The sequence below is a fragment of the Anser cygnoides genome, chromosome 36 (genome assembly GCF_040182565.1).
Source record: "Anser cygnoides isolate HZ-2024a breed goose chromosome 36, Taihu_goose_T2T_genome, whole genome shotgun sequence".
Classification (NCBI taxonomy): domain Eukaryota; kingdom Metazoa; phylum Chordata; class Aves; order Anseriformes; family Anatidae; genus Anser; species Anser cygnoides.
This window is the reverse complement of record NC_089908.1, coordinates 215,615-234,928: the sequence shown is the minus strand read 5'-3', so window position 1 is coordinate 234,928 and position 19,314 is coordinate 215,615. Positions and strand designations below refer to the sequence as shown.

The following is a 19,314-nucleotide window of genomic DNA, read 5'->3' as shown; positions in this document are numbered from 1 at the left end:
GGTGGTGGAGTCACCATCCCTGGAGGTCTTTAAAAGACGTTTAGATGTAGAGCTTAGCGATATGGTTTAGTGGAGTACTTAGTGTTAGGTCGGAGGTTGGACTCAATGATCTTGAGGTCTCTTCCAACCTAGAAATCGGTGATACTGTGATACTGTGATACTGTAATTAAAACTGCTTTCCCAAGGGGCTGCAAACGTGGTGGCAGCTCTGGGAGGTTAAGCCCAACCTGGTCTCATGCTACAGGAGGGTGTGTGGGGCAGGGAAGTTACTCCTTCCATCTTCTACCCACTTCTTTTATTTTTTTATACACTTGTTTGCAAACGAAGATCTCACCCCATTTGGATGAATTGGACAAAGTGAAAACATCTGAGCTGAAATGTTACTAGCTGTGAAAACCCCAGCTGTAACAGATAGCATTCCTGTAGCAGAAATTCTTGAAAGATGTTTAGCAAAACCATGACCTACACCTCTAAATTTTATCCTATCTTCCTGCAACCCTTTCAGTTAGGGAAAACATAAGCAAAGAGTTCAAACTGTCTACAGTTCCCCTTACTTTATATTTAAAAGTAAAAAGAAGGGAACAAATATTAAAATGTTTCCACACAAATAAAAAGATAGAGAGCTCTGAAAACAACTGGAATGGCTCTTGGGAACAGCTCTTGTCTCTTGAATAAATACTTTGCAGTTTACAGCTTTCCATAAAAAAGGGTATTTTCTTTTCTCCATCTTTCTTCAAGTCACATACCCACAAGCTTTATATGGTAAAGCAAAACCAAGCTTGATAAGCCTGAGGACATGCTGCCCGTACACGTGCCTGGAGATGTGTGGCCAGGACTGGGTTTATAACCAAGGGGTGTTCAGCACGTGCCACGTACGGAGACCGGCCCCGCTCTCACCACTGGGGTATACATAAGCAGGGAGTGTGCAGGAGGCCCAACTTGGAGCTTGGCAGATGAAAGACACCAAAGCCAGAACTGCAGGGCTATCAAAAGAAACTCAGATCCTCCTTATCAAACTGAAGTGCCTACCTTTTCCTCCTCCGCTCTCCATTCACCCTCCTCTTTCTTCACCTGGCTGGGGCTGCCACGCTCACGGATAGCTCTGGTACACGTGGCACTAGCAGGTTCCTGAACTTTTCTCCCAGGCAACCCCTCCTGCTTGCCACAGGGATTTCATTCAAAAAATGTATTCCTGTTAGCATTGCAGGAAGGGTAATTATTGCTAAAAAACCTGCACAAGCTGATTTTGAGGAAGACAGACAGTTGTCAGCTCCGAGCAGAACAGCTCAGTAGTCACAGACGACTAACACGCTCTTACCAGGATGATGCCTCTCTGTAGACTGGCCAACAAAGAGTTTTGCTTACTCCTGTCTAATTCAGCTGACCTCAGGCAACCTTCCTCCGACTTGTCACAGTGTAGAGAAGCATCAAGTAATGAAAGCGCAGCTTGAAATTTGCAGAAGTTCAAGAGCACATCAGAAATTTTGATTTGTTCTTTTAAAGAAATATGATGTGTCACACTTATAAATGGTCCTTCAGGTTCCTCAAGTGCCTGACCCAGAGAGGAAAAGAGCAAATGCTTTAAGTGTTTAGCTCCTGCTTTATCATCTAGAGTAAGTGACAAGATGTTGAAGTCTTGCAGGCAGAATATCTGTGAGCAATAGGACTTGCTCAGTAAGAGACAATCTCAAGGAAGAAATGGACAGAGACCTTATCTAGGGCAAACAAGACTATGGCTTTCATATCTGGTGTAGGCTATTACTGTTCCTCTGGCACATCATGTAACCTACCCTACGATTAAGTTTTCCCATCCTGAAAACAGAGCCAGTATTTGTATTTTCGTTTCCATCTCGCAGCAAAGTTAGGTGGACACAATCCACCCGTATTTGCTGAGAATTATGGATGAATTACTGAAAATCGAGCCTTTATTTCTGATTCTTAAATAATTTGAAATGCATTGAACTCTACAAACAAACAAGGACTAGATATGTTCCTTTTATTAAATCATAACGTTTTTAAAGGAAACTTCAATTTCATATGGTACTTGTTGCATATATATCTGTCTCCAATATTGCACAGAATTCATAATAGAAATTCTGAATTGCAAAACAGAAAATCTAAAAAAAAGGCATAATTAAAAATGTAGAAGGACAGAATTAGGCAATAATAATTGTGCTTGAAGAGCAGGAGATAGAGGCAAGATAGAGCCGATCACCGAGGCGATCAGCTCCGGGGTAGACACTGTTATAAGTGAGACCATACAAATTTCTTGGTCTATCAGAAATATTTTATTAATTAAGTAAGCAGGCACAAGCAAAACAGCGCTGGGCGGCTGGGGAGTCTCCGCTCCACCACAGCACGCAACTTTCCCTTTTCAGTGTCGCCGTTTTATAGCATCCAAGTTTCGGCTTGTCAGGACTTGTTGAACCTTCTGAAGCTGCGCAGTTCGTTGTTGGGGGTCGTTGTTTTTCTTTCGATGATCATGCGTTGTGCTCGTGTTCAAGGGGGAGGGTAGTGAAGCGGGAAACAGTATTTCACAGAGTCTTTGTTTTACCAAGGATGTTTATCCAACACCCCCTCCCCACTATCTACTTGCTTAGTCTTCCCCCTTAACAAGGTCGTAAATTGCAAAACCTTATCTTCTCAGCAGATTCTCTGAATTCCTTTTAAAGACAATGAACAAACACCCGCTAATTTATCACAGACACGTTCTGCAGCAGAGTGGGGGATCAAGGCGATCAGGGCTTTTTTTCCGGCATTGAAGCCACTGAAGGAAGCCGAGGGAGCCTCCAGGACCCGGCAGCCCTCGCGAGGGAGGCTGACGAGGTGCAGGCGGAGCCAGCAGCGCCCCCTCCCCGGCCGTTCAAAGGCAGCCCCCGGTGGCATGGCAGGACAGGCAAACAGGGTGTGGCACGTCACTCAGGGCGTGGCACGGCAGTTTGCATGGGCAGGGCGCGCTCAGACAGGGCAGAGCATCCCGCCCCACTCAGGAGGACAGCTCGTCTACCGCCTGTCTACCTATGGCTAAACTGCCATGGTCTCCACTAGGCAGAAAGCTCTTTCTAGAAAGTCTGTGGCGACCCAGACTGAGTGCCCGCTCAAAAATGCGGCAGTTCAGGTCTCTGGATGCAGGGAGTGCCTGAGCCTGTTGCTGCTATCTGAGGGTAGCAGAGACACCATGTGTGTGAGGTGTGAGCAGGTGGATGACCTGGTCAGCCTGGTGGCGGAGCTCAAGGAGGAGGTGGAGAGGTTGGGGGCCTCTCATCAGGGAGTGTGAGTGGGAGATAGACTGGTGGAGCAACTCCCTACCAGGCTGGAAGGAAAGGCACCGGGGTGACACCCCAAAGAGTGGTGGACCCTCTGCCCTGTCGCTGTCGAGCAGAGGGAGGGGACCTAGGAGATGAAGAGGAATGGAAGCAGGTCCCTGCTCGGCATCGCAGGGAACCCCCCTCCCTACCAGCAACACCTTCCCAGGTGCCCTTACACAACAGGTTTGAGGCCTTGGAGCTTGAGAGACTGGTGGGTGAGGATAAGGTCAAAAGTCCACCCAGAAGGATGCCTAGGGCGAGGAAGTCTTAAGAAGAAAATCTATTGGAGCCAAATAGTCTTTTCCTTGGGAGCCTGTCATCAAGCCATTAAGGGAGCTCGCTGTTCACATCTTCCAAAAACATCCTGAAAAGGAACACAAGTGGGATCTGGATCCAAACCCACCAAAGTTAATAGAAAGATTCCTGCTGGTATCAATGTGTCTTCGATCAAGCTGGCAACTGCTCACCACCCATTCGTCCCAATAACTTAAGACCCTATGTTAGAAAACAAATCCCTCTGACTTGGTTGCATTAAGAGGATGCTTCACGCATCTTCTAACTCGATCTTTAGAATGCACCCAGCCTCACCCAGTTTATGCAAAGAGCAGACATCACGAAGAATGTAATCAGCTCAGTAAAAGCTTAGTATTTATTAGCCATCATTAAAAACCCACAACGCTTCTGTTCATTATTAATATGCAATATCAAATCCAACAAAAGAAGTGGTTGATGGATACCGTACACTGTATGGATTTTTCATGCCGCCCACAATTAATTTCTCATACAAATGAAACACCTTTCATATTAGTTTGTCACGGAAATACCAGCTTGCCATCAGTAGGGTCTTTTGGCAGTGTAATTCATACTTTTTTACCAATCTATTAGCATTAAGGCTCATTTTATATTTTTATATATATATATATATATATTTCATGACTGGAGTGCTGCAATGACTGGCTATAGGCTCTTCAGAAGGGACAGGCAGCACAGAAGGGGTGGCGGTGTGGCTCTCTATATTAGAGAGTGTTTAGATGTTGAGGAACTCGAGGCTGAGACTGAGAATGATAAAGTTGAGTCCCTATGGGTTAGGATCAGAGGGAAGGCCAACAAGGCAAGCATCCTGGTGGGGGTCTGTTATAGACCGCCAAACCAGGATGAGGAGACGGATGAGGAGTTCTACAGGCAGCTAGCAGAAGCCGCAAAATCGTCAGCGCTTGTTCTCGTGGGGGACTTCAATTTCCCAGGCATATCCTGGAAATACAGTACAGCTCAGAGGAAGCAGTCTAAGAGGTTTCTGGAGAGCGTGGAAGATAGCTTCCTGACACAGCTGGTTAGAGAGCCTACCAGGGGAGGTGCCCAGCTAGACCTTCTGTTCACAAACAGAGAAGGACTGGTGGGAGATGTGGTGGTCGGGAGCTGTCTTGGGCAGAGTGACCACGAAACGGTTCAGTTCTCTATTCTTGGCGAAGTCAGGAGGATCAGTAAAACTGCTGTCTTGGACTTCCGGAGGGCTGACTTTGAGCTGTTCAGGACACTGGTTGGCAGAGTCCCTTGGGAGGCAGTTTGGAAGGGCAAAGGAGTCCAGGAAGGCTGGGCACTCTTCAAGAAGGAGATCTTAATGGCTCAGGAGCAGACTGTCCCCACGTGTCCAAAGACGAGCCGGCCTGGAAGAAGACCGGCCTGGCTGAACAGAGAGTTGTGGCTAGAGCTTAGGAAAAAAAAAAGAGGGTTTATGACCTTTGGAAAGGAGGGCGGGCCACTCAAGGACTATAAGGATGTTGTAAGGCTGTGCAGGGACAAAATTAGAAAGGCCAAAGCTCATCTGGAGCTCAATCTGGCTACTGCTGCTAAAGATGATAAAAAATGTTTTTATAAATACATCAGCACAAAAAGGAGGACTAAGGAGAATCTCCATCCTTTACTGGATGCGGGGGGAAACATAGTGACGAGAGATGAGGAAAAGGCTGAGGTGCTTTAATGCCTTCTTTGCCTCAGTCTTTAGCGGCAAGACTAGTTGTTCTCTGGATACCCAGTACCCTGAGCTGGTGGAAGGGGATGGGGAGCAGGATGTGGCCCTCATAATCCATGAGGAAATGGTTGGCGACCTGCTACAGCATTTAAATGTACGCAAGTCGATGGGGCCAGATGGGATCCACCCAAGGGTACTGAAAGAACTGGTGGAAGAGCTGGTCAAGCCGCTTTCCATCATTTATCAGCACTCCTGGCTATCAGGGGAGGTCCCAGTCGACTGGCGGCTAGCAAATGTGACGCCCATCTACAAAAAGGGCCGGAAGGTAGACCCGGGGAACTATAGGCCTGTTAGTTTGACCTCAGTGCCAGGGAAGCTCATGGAGCAGATTATCTTGAGTGTCATCACGCGGCACTTGCAGGGCAACCAGGCGATCAGGCCCAGTCAGCATGGGTTTATGAAAGGCAGGTCCTGCTTCATGAACCTGATCTCCTTCTATGACAAAGTGATGTGCTTAGCGGATGAGGGGAAGGCTGTGGATGTGGTCTACCTTGATTTCAGTAAGGCTTTTGACACCGTTTACCTCAACATTCTCCTCAAGAAACTGGCTGCTCATGGCTTGGACTGGCGTACACTTTGTTGGGTTAGAAACTGGCTCGATAGCTGGGCCCAAAGAGTCGTCGTGAATGGAGTTAAATCCAGTTGGAGGCTGGTCACTAGTGGCGTCCCCCAGGGCTCAGTGCTGGGGCCAGTTCTCTTTAATATCTTTATCGATGACCTGGATGAGGGGATCGAGTGCACCCTCAGTAAGTTTGCAGATGACACCAAGTTAGGTGCGTGTGTCAATCTGCTCGAGGGTAGGAAGGCTCTGCAGGAGAATCTGGATAGGCTGGACCGATGGGCTGAGGCCAACTGTATGAAGTTCAACAAGGCCAAGTGCCGGGTCCTGCACCTGGGGCACAACAACCCCAAGCAGCGCTACAGGCTGGGAGATGAGTGGTTAGAAAACTGCCTGGCCGAGAAGGACCTGGGAGTATTGGTTGATAGTCGGCTGAATATGAGCCAGCAGTGTGCCCAGGTGGCCAAGAAGGCCAACAGCATCCTGGCCTGCATAAGAAGCAGTGTGGCCAGCAGGTCTAGGGAAGTGATTGTGCCCCTGTACTCGGCTCTGGTGAGGCCGCACCTCGAGTACTGTGTTCACTTTTGGGCCCCTCACTACAAGAAGGACATGGAGGTGCTCAAGAGAGTCCAGAGAAGGGCAACGAAGCTGGTGAGGGGTCTGGAGAACAAGTCTTACGAGGAGCGGCTGAGGGAGCTGGGGTTGTTTAGCCTGGAGAAGAGGAGACTCAGGAGTGACCTTATTGCTCTCTACAGGTACCTTAAAAAGGAGGCTGTAGCGAGATGGGGGTTGGTCTATTCTCCCACATGCCCGGTGACAGGACGAGGGGGAATGGGCTAAAGTTGCAGCAGGGGAGGTTTAGGCTGGATATTAGGAAGAACTTCTTTACGGAAAGGGTTGTTAGGCATTGGAATAGGCTGCCCAGGGAGGTGGTGGAGTCACCATCCCTGGAGGTCTTTAAAAGACGTTTAGATGTTGAGCTTAGTGATATGGTTTAGTGGAGGACTTATTAGTGTTAGGTCAGAGGTTGGACTAGGTGATCTTGGAGGTCTCTTCCAACCTAGATGATTCTGTGATACACACACACAACACACTCTCTTCCAATTCTCCTTGAAAACTGAAAGGGATTAAGTTAGGATTAGGTTAGTGCAACAAAGAGATGGATGAAGACACTTTCCAAGATATCATACACCGGAGATTCCTCCCTACCAGTTGTCCCCTGTATAACAGGATTTTCCATATTTTTATGTATTTTGCTGTATATAGCTTTTCATCATTTTTTGCCTCTTCTGTCAAAGTAAACTGGCCAAGGTATCACTTAGCTTCATTTCCTAAGACCTGACCAAGGGTCAGCAATTACCTTGAACTCATGTCTGACATTAGCAAATAGACAATCTCCTCTTGTTTTCCACTTGGTGAATCAGCAGTCCCCATGCTAATTGCGGTGACAGATTTTGCTAAAGAGGGGGAAGGGGAATTCTAGTTTGACAAATAGGTCCCTGGAGAAGTGCACCTGTCAGTTACAGGACAGCTGACATGGCATGGAGGAGGCAGAAGCAAGAGTATGAAGCTGTGCCACCGAAAGGGATATTAGTGGGGTCATGGGGAGAGCGAGCTATGCTGACTCAACACAGGTTACAGGGCAGCATGAAGCCAATAGGGATTATGCAACCCAGACCCTAGGAAGAAAAACTAAAGCAGTGCATCATTTAAAAGCACAGTAGTGCAGAAACAGGAGATGGTAAACTGGTCATTTGCTCCTTTTGTTGCTTCTTGCTGCATTGTTCCTATCCAACACAGTATCACAGATTTCACAGATTTCTAGGTTGGAAGAGACCTCAAGATCACCTATCAAGATCAAGAACACCTATGCTGTCAACATCCTAATAGTGTCTAGCTCCCAGTTACGCTCAAACATTCTTCCATCCAGTTGTCAAGAAGACTGATCCTTCTAAAACTTGCTCTCTTCAAGGTTTCTTTTTTACAAACATTTTAGAAAAAGGATTATTTATTTATTTATTTTTAACTTCCCACAAATAGGGCCATCACTTCCCCTCTCTTAGCGAACACAAGACAACTCTTGGTGCACATCCTGAACCAGAACCAACTGCAGCATTTGAGGTTTGGAAATCTGGAACTGTGACACTGTTCAACATGGTTATAAAGATACAGGAGCAAAGACCACCTTTAAGAAGTATTGCAGGAAAGGTGATTTTTAAAAGGGGTAGGGATAGACAGGAAGAGATGGGGGCTTGGGGATAGGAAGGAAGTGTCTTGGATGGGGTCTGGGGCTCTCCCTTCTCCCAGTAACCTCCTTTCTCTGTCACATCAAGGCAAGCTGGAGAGCTGGCTGCACTCTGAGCTCATTTCTTTCCCCGGTGGAAGTTGCAGCACTGAAGGCACAAAATGCCTCTCTGAACTCAGATGCCCCTTAATTCCCCATTTCTGCTGCAGCTCTGCTCATTGCAGCACTTTGCTAGGGAAAATGAGTACCCCGTGAGCTGGGGAGAGCATGTCGCCCCCACAAAGCAGGAGCCGCAGCTGCACAGCCATATGACCAGGACATGGCAGGACAAGGCAGAGCGAAACACAAAACAAATTGCACCAATATTGCTATTAGCACATTAGCATAGGCTCCAAATCCTTTTCAATTACAAGACCAGCCTGGGATCAGCTTTCTCAAACAAGTCATGGAAAAGCAGGGAATATATGTCTCCCTAGCTGTCAAATTGCACTCTTTTCTCGAGCAAAAGACAATTTTTGCTTTCAAAGAAGTGAAAAAGAAATTGCATGGGAAAGCTGGTGTTTCTGTTTTAGGCAATTTTACTCATCAAGAACAGAGGAGCTTTAAGAGTGTCCTGAATTTCCAGTCTTTGGGTGGCCACTGATGCCCAAATTTCTCTTTCAGAGCTCTTTCACAGATGTTATTAGTAGTGCTTTGTGCCTGCTTCACAACAAAACAGTTTTATATTAACACAGGGACCTAAATAGATTTGTCCATTAAACACTAGTACATTAGACCCAAGGTGTCCCTTACAAGTATCCCAGTGGAGTTTTCTAAACAATCTTGACTAGAGCAACCTTGGGAGGCAAGTTTACCGAGAAATATCGCTATTAATAATAACCCTTCCAGGGCTAAATCCAGGGGTAATGCAGAGCTATTCAGGAAGCACAACTAAAGCTATTCCATCCTAGTGGGAAGAGGAAAAAATAAACTGTTAGAAGTAACATAAAGGGAAAAAAAGAAATCCCAGAAGAGAATGATGTGATCAAAGATTTGGATTCAAAATCCATTACATTAAGTAGGGTCTTTTCTTTCTCCTGCATTGAAAATGATATTGCAAGAGCAACAAAAGCGTATTCCTGACAGATCAAAATAAGATTTTTATCTCTAGAGGGGTATTTCAATGAGGACCTCGCGCGGATCGGCTGCAGCGAGGGCTCCTGGCATGGAGACGAACGGAGCCAACCCCTAAAACCAACCCACCCCCCCCCCCCCCACCCCCCCCAATAACGCGGCACAGAGCCGCTTGGTCAGAGCCACAGCCCCAGCCCCCTCCCCCCGAGCAGACAGGAGCTGTGCTTGTGCCGCCGCGGGCATTGACGTGCTGAGGGCGGAGCCAGGGGTGACGGCAGCCCACCCCCTGATGCTATAAAAGCAGTCCCTAGGGAGCGCTGTGATCTAGGAGCGCCGCAAACAGGACGCGCTAACAGGACCGGCTTGGCAGTTAGCGCAGGCAGTTTGCGCGGGGCAGTTCAGGCGGGGCGGGGAGGACTGCGAGGAGGATCCTCTCCTCCCTTTCCCACCTCCCTTTCTCTTCTCCTCTCCTCGGCGACCTCCGCCTAGTTGCACCTAGAATTCACCATGGTGGGCACCCGTCACAGTGGTCGGTCCGAGGTGGCAACCCAAACTGAGGGGACATGGCCTTTCTAAGCTCGGGTGGGCACTCAGGTGGATCTCCTGAGGGGGGAAGTGGCAGTCCAGACAGGTGACTGCACGGAGCTCTGGAATCTGGAGGCCCACCTGGGTCCTGAGGGAAGAGAGGACTGTCATGGGTGCAGGTGTGCCCTGCTTAAGGATCTCCTCGAGCAGGTGGCTGGGCTGCAGAGAGAAATCGGCAGCATGAGGGGCTCCTGGGAGTCTCTGAAGGAGACAGATAGGAGGTATCAACCTGCCCCTGCTGATGCCCAGCCTAATGCAAGGCCTGATGCTCTCAGCAAATGTCTCTCAGAAAGCCAAGACCCAATTAAGGAATTTGTTCAGCTCCAAATTATTATTTTTTAGTTTACTGAAAATGCCAAGATGATTTATGCCTGGGGACAAGCCAAAAGGTTTTGCTGTTAACCTGTTGTTGTTGTTGTTCCCTTCTTTTTTTTTTTCACTTGCTCAGTGCTATTCATAAAGCATTACCACCCAGGGACAGGTTGTGAGGGGTCCAAATGCAATGATAGTTTCCGTATCACTACTTGAGCCTAGGAGAGGCCAAGGGGGAACATATTTCCTACCAAGCTTAATATTTTCAAGGAACAATGCCCGCTACAAACCCACAGTGCCGCTGGGCCCCAAGTTCTCCTTTTATTAAGAATCAGTCAGTATAACTCTACCTTGGGAAAAATCAGTCTCCAAGCCTCAGCCACGAGTCTTTTCAGAGAAGGCGGCTCTTGCCATGCCTTTCTGGTTCCCTCCTTTGGCCTCACTGCAGCAGACCAGGATGCTAATTGGAAAAGCAAAGCTAATTAGAACCAAAGAGGCAGGAGAAACTGTGGGAGGAGTAGAGGGAGAGAAGAAAAAAAGTAAATTCAAGCACAAAGAACATTTCTGCCCTGTTGTTCCTAGGAGGGATCTAGTAACAGTGGTGCAACAGCCCAGAGGCTACAAGAGAAAAAAAATTAAACTACTGTGTATAGCAATGAAAACATCAAACCCTTTGTGTACCATCAAAATGGAAACCAAGAAATAAAGTTAAGATGCTAAATGTGTTTGAGGAGCACTGAAGCATGCAGCATGTATTTGGCTTCCACCTTCCGGGGAGCGCAGGGAGGCCTGAGATGTATTAAATCCAGGGATGGCCAAATGCTCTGCAGGGCACGAGCCCCAAAGCTTGGGCAGATTTTGAAATGTCATCCTACCAGGTAAACACGCTGCCTCCCTTCCGTGGAGAGGGAGATACCCTTCTTTGCTTGGGAGAAGGTGCCCTAACCTTTCTTGGTGAGGACTTAAAGATCATCAGCTCATCCTTCAACTGGAGGCTTTTGTTTTCTCTTACCCTGGGAGCAGCCTAGGTTCCACCCACCACAGCAGAGAAGTGCCTTTGCATATAAGCAAGTCCTTTGCATGTAAGACCTGAAGTTTGTAAGAAACTCCTCCTCACCGCTGTGACGCCCCAATTCCTCACACCCTCTAATGCACCAATGTGTACAAAAGCAGGGAGGTGCAATCGGCAAGGCCCAGAGGACGTGGAAAAAGCAGCATTTTAAAGACAAGAACAGTTGTTGTTGTTGTTTTTTCTCCCCTCTAATTGAAGAGCTTTTTTGTGCTCGACTTTTCTGAGAATAAGAGTCCACTATATTTCTCCGTGTCCTAACAGGCACATGCAAAGGATGAGCTTGTGGCAGTAAAGGAGGACAAGGAGCCAGAGCCGCCCTGATTTCAGCAACCCAGAACTGCTTCCTTCAGGGATACAGTCTGAGACCCACACTGCTGTGCCAAGAGACTCATTTTAAGGCCATTCAGACGCAGGGATACTTATGATTACCAAATATATCAGAAGCCTGCAGGAACATATTCAAGTCTCTCAATAAACAGGAAGGACAGATTTTGTGCTGTTCATTTTTCCCTACAAAATGTTCATTTCAGCAAAGAAATTTGAACATTTACAACACAAAATACTGAAAGGAAAACCCAACAGTTTACTTTTCCTTCCTCTCAATTTTTATTATTTTTTTGTCACCTTAAAAAATAACCTCATTAATTGGCCTCAAGGAGGATCACCATTCACAAGACAATTAAATCCTGGGGGTGGGGAAAAAAGAAACAAGATAAAGTACTGAGCTTGAGCACTGCTTTGCATCACAGCAGGCTGTGGGAGGGGGGCTGCATTCATTTTCTTGTTTGCTCAAAGTGGAAATAATTCCTGTTTCTAAAGGATTTTGACTTCATTCCCTTCGCTTCCTCATTGGGGTCACAGTAAGTGTGGTAGGACCTTAAGGACAAAGAGAGGAAAATAAATAAATAAGAGCAGGCAAGGACAATCGCAGAGCAGCCAGCATTAATGTCACCATATAAAGGGTCTGTCAGCATTTCCATTAGAAACTCCTATTTTCAAAGGTTTATAACTTGGTTATAAAAATTCACTCTGAGCAGCAGCTGGAAACTTGGCAAACAAAATCTCACTCAGCCTCAATTGATTTTTCTTTTCTTTCTTCCACCGTCCCCCCACTCACCTTCATCCTGTGTCTTTTCTCTTTTTTTCTCCTTTTTCTCCTCCTCCCAGAGGGTGTTTGGTTGGTTTAAGTATGATGGCACAAGAGAGGCACCCTGACACATGTTGCCTGATGCTCCAGAGCTGTTTTTGTTTTGCCTCTTCTGCTCCCTGCTGCCATTTGCTTTGTTTATAGGGCCTGCAGTCTTTTGAGAGATTTGCCTCACTTCCAGATATTCTGAATTCCCAGATCTTTTAAGGACAGAGCTCTATTTTGGGCTGGCTGCAAGTACCATGCATTGATATGCCAAAGCTCCACAACTTCCCCGAAGAGAAATAAGCTATCACCAGAGAGACAGGCTGCAGCCAGTCCTCTGCAGCTCCTGAAGCCCAGTCAAAAACGTCAGGACAGCTGAGTTAGAAACAGTAAATGTCTTCTCTCCTGGTCTGTGCCGGTTTTGACCCACCGACTCCCTTCTCTTGCCATAGGAAGGGCTCACCTACACAGGATGTTTAAGTGAATATGACAGCAGCCATCTTGGCTGACACTTGAGACTAAAGAGGACACTTAAAACATGATGCTGGGCAACTGGAACTCAATGGCCAAGGCGGGTAGACCAGGCATGGATTGGGGACATGTGGCATATGCTGAACAGTAGGAAGGCAGCTCTGTATGGGTAAGGAGTGACTTGAATTAAACACAGTTTGCCCTGGTACAAGTCACTCCCACAACTGCAGCTCCAAATATTCACAAATAAAGATGGGGAGGGGGAGGAAAGATAGACAGTGTCATTGGACAGGGAGATGTAGGAAGAAATCCCAGTAAAGGCAGGTTTTAAGGCATAGCCAAGCAAACAAACATTGCGAAAGCAGAGTTAGGAGACTGAAGGGCGAGGCACAAAAGGCTGAGAGTTCAGGTTCAGAAACATCCCAGTGTTTGAGATGCCTCTCGGAACTGCCTGAGTCAGCAAGAAGGAGCTGACAACGTGGAGGCAGTGGCCTCTACCATGAGATTCCAGTCCCAGTCCGTGTTGGTAAGAGCACAAACTCGTACACAAAGTAAAATCAGTGAGGAAAAAGGCAAAATGTACAGTCTGAATTTTCAGCTTTGCATACTGGGGGGTTGAGGGGTTACGTTCATGCTTGAACACTGGGAGTTGAATCCCTCTCTCTCCCCCCGTATGTCACAATATAAAATCTGCTGGCCAAAAGGAGGTGACAAGACCAAAATTGCTATGGTGCGTACTATGGATTGCCTGAAATATCCACTATGCTCTATTTTTTACACTAATCTAAACAAAATAAACAATTATACTAGAAAGGCACAAGAAAATTACATCAGTACGGAAGTAGCCTCTTGATACCGTGATCTCATTTTTCAGGCTTCGCATGCAGAATTAGCGAGACATCTCCCTCTGCTTTCTTTTTTGCACATACTAAACTGCTTAAGCAATTTAGGGCAGTGTTTCTCTCTTCCTGTAAGTATTTCATATTTCTACATCAAACATGAGAAATGAATTAAGATGTGCACGGCTCAAAACTGAATCCAAGCTTTGTCAAAATTCAGATTTGGAGGTTGTTTGTTTGTTTGTTTTGTTTTTTAACCCAAATTCCATACAACCACAATTTTGTCAATGACCTAAGAAGTATGTCTACTTGCTTGGACATTTGTGTTTTATTCAATAGAACACACAAGCTCACATAACTTTAATTCATGTGTCTCAATTACCCCACAAACAACTAAACTAACAACATCATCCATCCCTTGGAAGAAATGCTGTAAAAATCAGTACTTTAAAGAAAATAAAAATCAGCATCAAATTAGACAGGAAGACAAATTTAGTTAAAAATCCTACCCTTACATCTCTCTCAGAGTAAGTAAGCTCAGCAAATGCTTGTTTTCCTCTCTTAGAGTAGCGATGTCCCCTAGCAGTGAAAGAAAGGGCAATCAAATAAAATGTCAGGAGAAAACTGGGGCTGTAAGGAAGCTCGCAGAAAAAAAGAAGAAACACAGTAATTAGGAGGACTTAGGGAAACAGTTACACCATCCCATGGAGTAAGAGATCAAGCGGAAAGGAGAGGAACCAAGAGAGACTTTGTTTTTGATGTTTTTAATTGATGCAATGCATGGTTGATGCCTGAAGATTTGCTACCAGTTTTGTTGTTCTAATTAGCGAAGTGTAGACAGGCAAACCAACATCAAAACCCTGATCCATCGCAGCAGACCTCAGGCAGCTTCAGCGGCAACTGAGGAGATGCATAAAACACAGTGACACCAAACACCTACACTGAAAAAAAAGGATTTATGGGCTAACGTTGAAGACTGGCAGGGAGACCATCCCTTACTGTGGGACCACGGCACCTCTGGCAAGCTCTAACTGCAGCAGCAGGCATAAGGCTGAGCATGACAAGCACAGACATAGGGCTACTCACTTAAGCCTGCTCTTAGATTTCTTTTCCCCCCACAGTGGTTCATGAATACATTTGATATATAGATGTAGATTTATATCAGTTAAGATAGGCTAAGTAAAGTTACCGGATAAGAGAGGCTAAAGAGGAGTATGGTTAGGGATTAGAGTGTGATGATAAATGATATGTTTTTGTAATTAAAGCAAATCCTATGTTAAAAAGGACTGGAGTCTGTTTGACTGGTAGATAGGGTTTGAGGTCTATTTACAATCCAACAGCACTTTTACACCACTGAGTCTCTCAGCCCCAGTAGATCATTTGACTGTGCAATGAGGATATTTTTCCATTTTCTTACCTACCCTTTATTTAGGGCACATCCTGGCTTCTCAAGGACGGATTTTTTTCTTTGTGATCACTACACAGAAGTTGGGCTTGGAAAGTGTGACTTAGTTCTGTAACCATTTGACCTCCCTAACCTTCACCTGCCTCTGTTTCCCCACAAAAACTGCCCGTGAAACATCTTCCTGACAACATCACCGCTCCTGGGGCAGGAGAAGGGCAGCACAGAAATGAGCAATGCACAAGGAGCAGCGGTGCTGGCTTTCCCCTCTTAGGGTATTCTGCTCCACTGTTCACAAAATGACTGCCCAGTTATAAAAAAAGCATCAATGAGGAATTTAAGTGCATCAGATATACACACACAAATACATATACAAAAAATAAACTTGGATATAGCTGGGTCTATATCACAGTCCCAAGTAAACAACTTGAGACACTGCAGCTATCAAGGAAGCTAATCTCTGTATCATATCACCCCAATTACCAGCTTATTATTTCTTCTGCTTCCATTTAGAGATGGATTTACCAGTTTGATAAAGCATATGCCAATTTTAAAATAGGAATTGAGGCTATGAACACCACATATGAAAGCTGGATCTGAAAACTATTTTTTTATTTAGTAGTTTGGAATTATTACAACTTACATTTGGAATTATTTTTAAAAAAAGCGCAATTTTCATAATCTTTCTTATTATTTTTTTAGTGGCTCCAGGATAACCCTTTTTCCTTTCTCAAAACCTTAATCTCACTGCTCTCCATGAACAGTATTTCCCTCACCTAAATACCACCACGTGCCGAACACATCATTTTGAGGAATCCTTTAGACCACTGCTAACATACCACATAGCATCTGGGTGGTTTTATTCTTTCTGGATTCAGGATGGATCATTGTAGACCATTCCCACACTTACCCTGTATCTTGTATCATCATCTATATGATGAATTTCAGGCAAAGCAATGCCAGGTGACTCACCTTTGAGCAGCCAGGCAGGCAAAGAATCGCTCAGAGTTATCTGACCTCTGCGAACCACGCTTCAGAGATGGGATTGTATGGCCACAACTGTACAGTGCTGGCTTCTCAGCCTGCAGCCTCTATCTCCCCCGTCCCCCAGGCAGGAAGCCTTCAAAGATGTAACACCATTCACTTACTCAGGGGAAACTCTGCATTCCCAAAAATGCACATCACATGAGATTCCCTCCCAGAAGAGAAAGTTCACAGGGTCCCCTGGCGCCTATAATTTTAAACACACAAAAGGAAAGATCAGGAGAACACAGCTGTATTCACTAGCACAGATTATGGTAATTTTAAATAAAAAGGCCAACCAAACACACTGTGGACATCCACACATATAGTCTGTGGCAGGTGCAAACCTAGAGACCATTAAAAAAAAATCTAGCCTTTAGAAGACATCTTTTGACTAACATCATCACCTTCACAACACTGCATTTACTTTGTGAAACATCTTTCCCAAGAGTTCTGCTCTTTTTCCTCATCTCTTCCCTGTCCCCCACAAATGGGATGCTTAAGCCCTTGAGCATTGACTGTCACCAAACCTACAGTCATCTGTGGCACAGCTAAGAACAATATTAGTGATGATGCTTTCCACGCTTCGCTGAATTACTACAGACTCCACGAGGAGTTAGAGAACCACAGAATTGTAGGGGTTGGAAGGGACCTCAAGAGATCATCGGGTCCAACCGCCCTGCCAAAGCAGGTTCCCTAGAGCAGGCTGCCCAGGTAGGCGTCCAGACGGGCCTTGAATATCTCCAGAGAAGGAGACTCCACAACCTCCCTGGGCAGCCTGTTCCAGTGCTCTGTCACCCTCACTGTGAAGAAGTTCTTTCGCATGTTGGTGCGGAACTTCCTGTGCTCCATCTTGTGGCCATGGCCCCTTGTCCTGTCCCCACAAACCACTGAAAAGAGGTTGGCCAAATCCCTCTGTCTCCCACACTTAAGATATTTGTAAACATTGATGAGATCCCCTCTCAGTCTTCTAAGTTAACCCTCTTTGCTAGAAATGATGTGCAACTAAGCTTGTGTGGGAGTCCACTACATTCACAGCCACAGACAGGTTACTTGTGGTATCAAAAAAACTATATTCCCTAATAACCAAATGTGCAGCAAAAGTGTTTACTTTCAGCTGAGGCAAGGCACTGATTATTAAGTGATAAGTCTGTTCCCCATACGGACACTCTGCCAAAACCCAGCACAGCACACACTTACCATTCCAAGTCCAGGAGCAATGTGTATGAAGATGGCCATGCAGGAAGATGGGAAGATACCAAAGGTTAAGCAACTTATTTCAGAACTCAATGCATTTGCAAGAGACATTTAAAGCTAGGAAACAGCTCCTCTTTCCTCCCTAACACAAAGGAGGTCTGCAGTCTCTAAAAGTAACCCAAAAAAGATGCTGGAAACTAACCTTGGAGCAAGGGTTCCTTCTCCAGCTATTGCTAGTTGTTTGACATGCCAGCAGAACGGGTGGTGAGGAAAGGCAAGGCAGAGATACTCCAGGGCTTCAGCATCCTTCAGAGCAGCGAGGGCTTTGCAAATTGCCTTAGCCAACTTAATTAATGGAGACGTACATAGGGGCAGCAATTTAGGTGTGGGTTTATGGATGGCTAGATAGATGCAGATATCCTCACAATACGCTTGCATATAAATATTTATATATATATGTATATATACAAAATCTTCAAGACAGAAAAAATGCACACAGCTGTTAGCAGCTGAAGCAGGCCGTAATTACACTCAGGTTGTCATGGTAACATCTGACAAGCTTTGCCTTCCTGGATGGGAGCATTTGCCCTCTTGGCGTTTCAGCATACCAAGAGAGAGGTTCTAAGGAAAATTAGAATAAATCACAACTTTCCCTGCCCTTTGTGTTTTCCTGCCAAGGCAAAAAGGGCTGGGAAACAGTATCGCTCCACAGGACTGCCACATCAGAACAAGGCACAAGTAAAATGGTACAGGAATATAAAGGATGCTGGCTGTTATATTGCTTTGTTTTGCTGAGAACTAGCACCCACATATCCAGCCTAACTTCTCAATGCATTCATTAGCATCTTATATATGTAAGGAATGGTCCAGCAATTCGTGCCACTAAGGGATTTGAAGGGTTAACATTGAGGCCTGGGTTTAGGTGATAAGAGAACAAAGGGATTTCTTCAGAGAAAAACTGCTGACTCTGCACGGATGTGCAGTAACTTCTGACAGCCGGCCAAGAGACCACTAGATAAGGAGGAAGAATATGAGCCTCCCCGTCCGAGCGGCCCCCGAGAGACTAACAGAGACTGATAAGCAGGCGCACCTGGGAGGACTTCGGATTCGGGAAACCAATTATAATAACCCTGCCTCTTCTAGAAGTAGTAATGAATATGTATTAGCCTAGGAGCATAAAAACCAGCCGCCTTACGTAACAGGTGTGCGCCCTGGTGGAGCAGAGACTCCCGGCGCACCCAGCGCTGTTTGCTTGCCTCTATTCGTTTAATAAATTGTAAACTTTGATTGTTATCCTATTTGGGACTCAGTCACTTATAACAATTGGGGGCTCGTCCGGGATGGTCTTGGTTCCTGAATTCTGACTTGATCTAGGAGGGGCGCCCCCACCATTTGGTGGCTCCTGTTTGAGTCGGGTCAGGACTAACACCATCTTGAACCTGAATAAGGGCAAGCAAAGATTTAGATTTTTTTATGAGCTCCCTTTGCCGGCTGCAGCACTGTATTTTGCCCGTAATTCTGCGCACGAAGATCCGAACGAAGACGACGGAGTCGTAAGTATTTAAGGCGTATACCGTTCGGTTGGGTGGGATTCGGTTGCCTGTGTGTGTGTGAGAGTGTGACTGAGACGGAACGTAGTTCCGAAGCGATTGTGGAGGTCTTCTAACCGCGGTTCCAATCTCCCGTGAGGGACTTGGCCACTGAAGGACCGAAGCGATTCCTATAGGATTCGTGGGTGGGTGATAGGTCCTAAACCCCCTGCAAGACACTCTCACTAAGGCAACCAAGGGCTGTAGGAATTGCCACAGTAAAATTCCTAGATGGGTCAGACAAAATTGAAGACCCGGGACCAGAGAAAAGGAAGCAAATTACCAGACATACCACCAGAAAGTCCATTAGGGATAATGATTAGGAATTGGAACGATAGGGGCCCCAGAAAAGGAAAAAAGTAAATTAAAAATGGTCCAGTATTGTATGATAGAATGGCCAAAGGAGCCTTTAAGACTACATGTCTTTTGGCCCGTTTT

The 19,314-nt window shown here is 45.9% G+C and overlaps 1 protein-coding gene and 1 long non-coding RNA gene across 12 annotated transcripts in view; both read right to left on the bottom strand.

The window, feature by feature from the left end:
* Positions 1 to 19,314, bottom strand: part of CELF4 (CUGBP Elav-like family member 4) — an 888,080-nt gene that overhangs the window by 715,774 nt on the left and 152,992 nt on the right. The window lies entirely within an intron of this gene.
* On the bottom strand, positions 10,264 to 17,615 carry LOC136788426 (uncharacterized). Its single transcript, XR_010827221.1, has 3 exons — positions 17,490 to 17,615; positions 16,216 to 16,298; positions 10,264 to 12,099 (listed from the first exon to the last, which is right to left on the bottom strand). It is a non-coding gene; the product is annotated as an uncharacterized lncRNA (long non-coding RNA).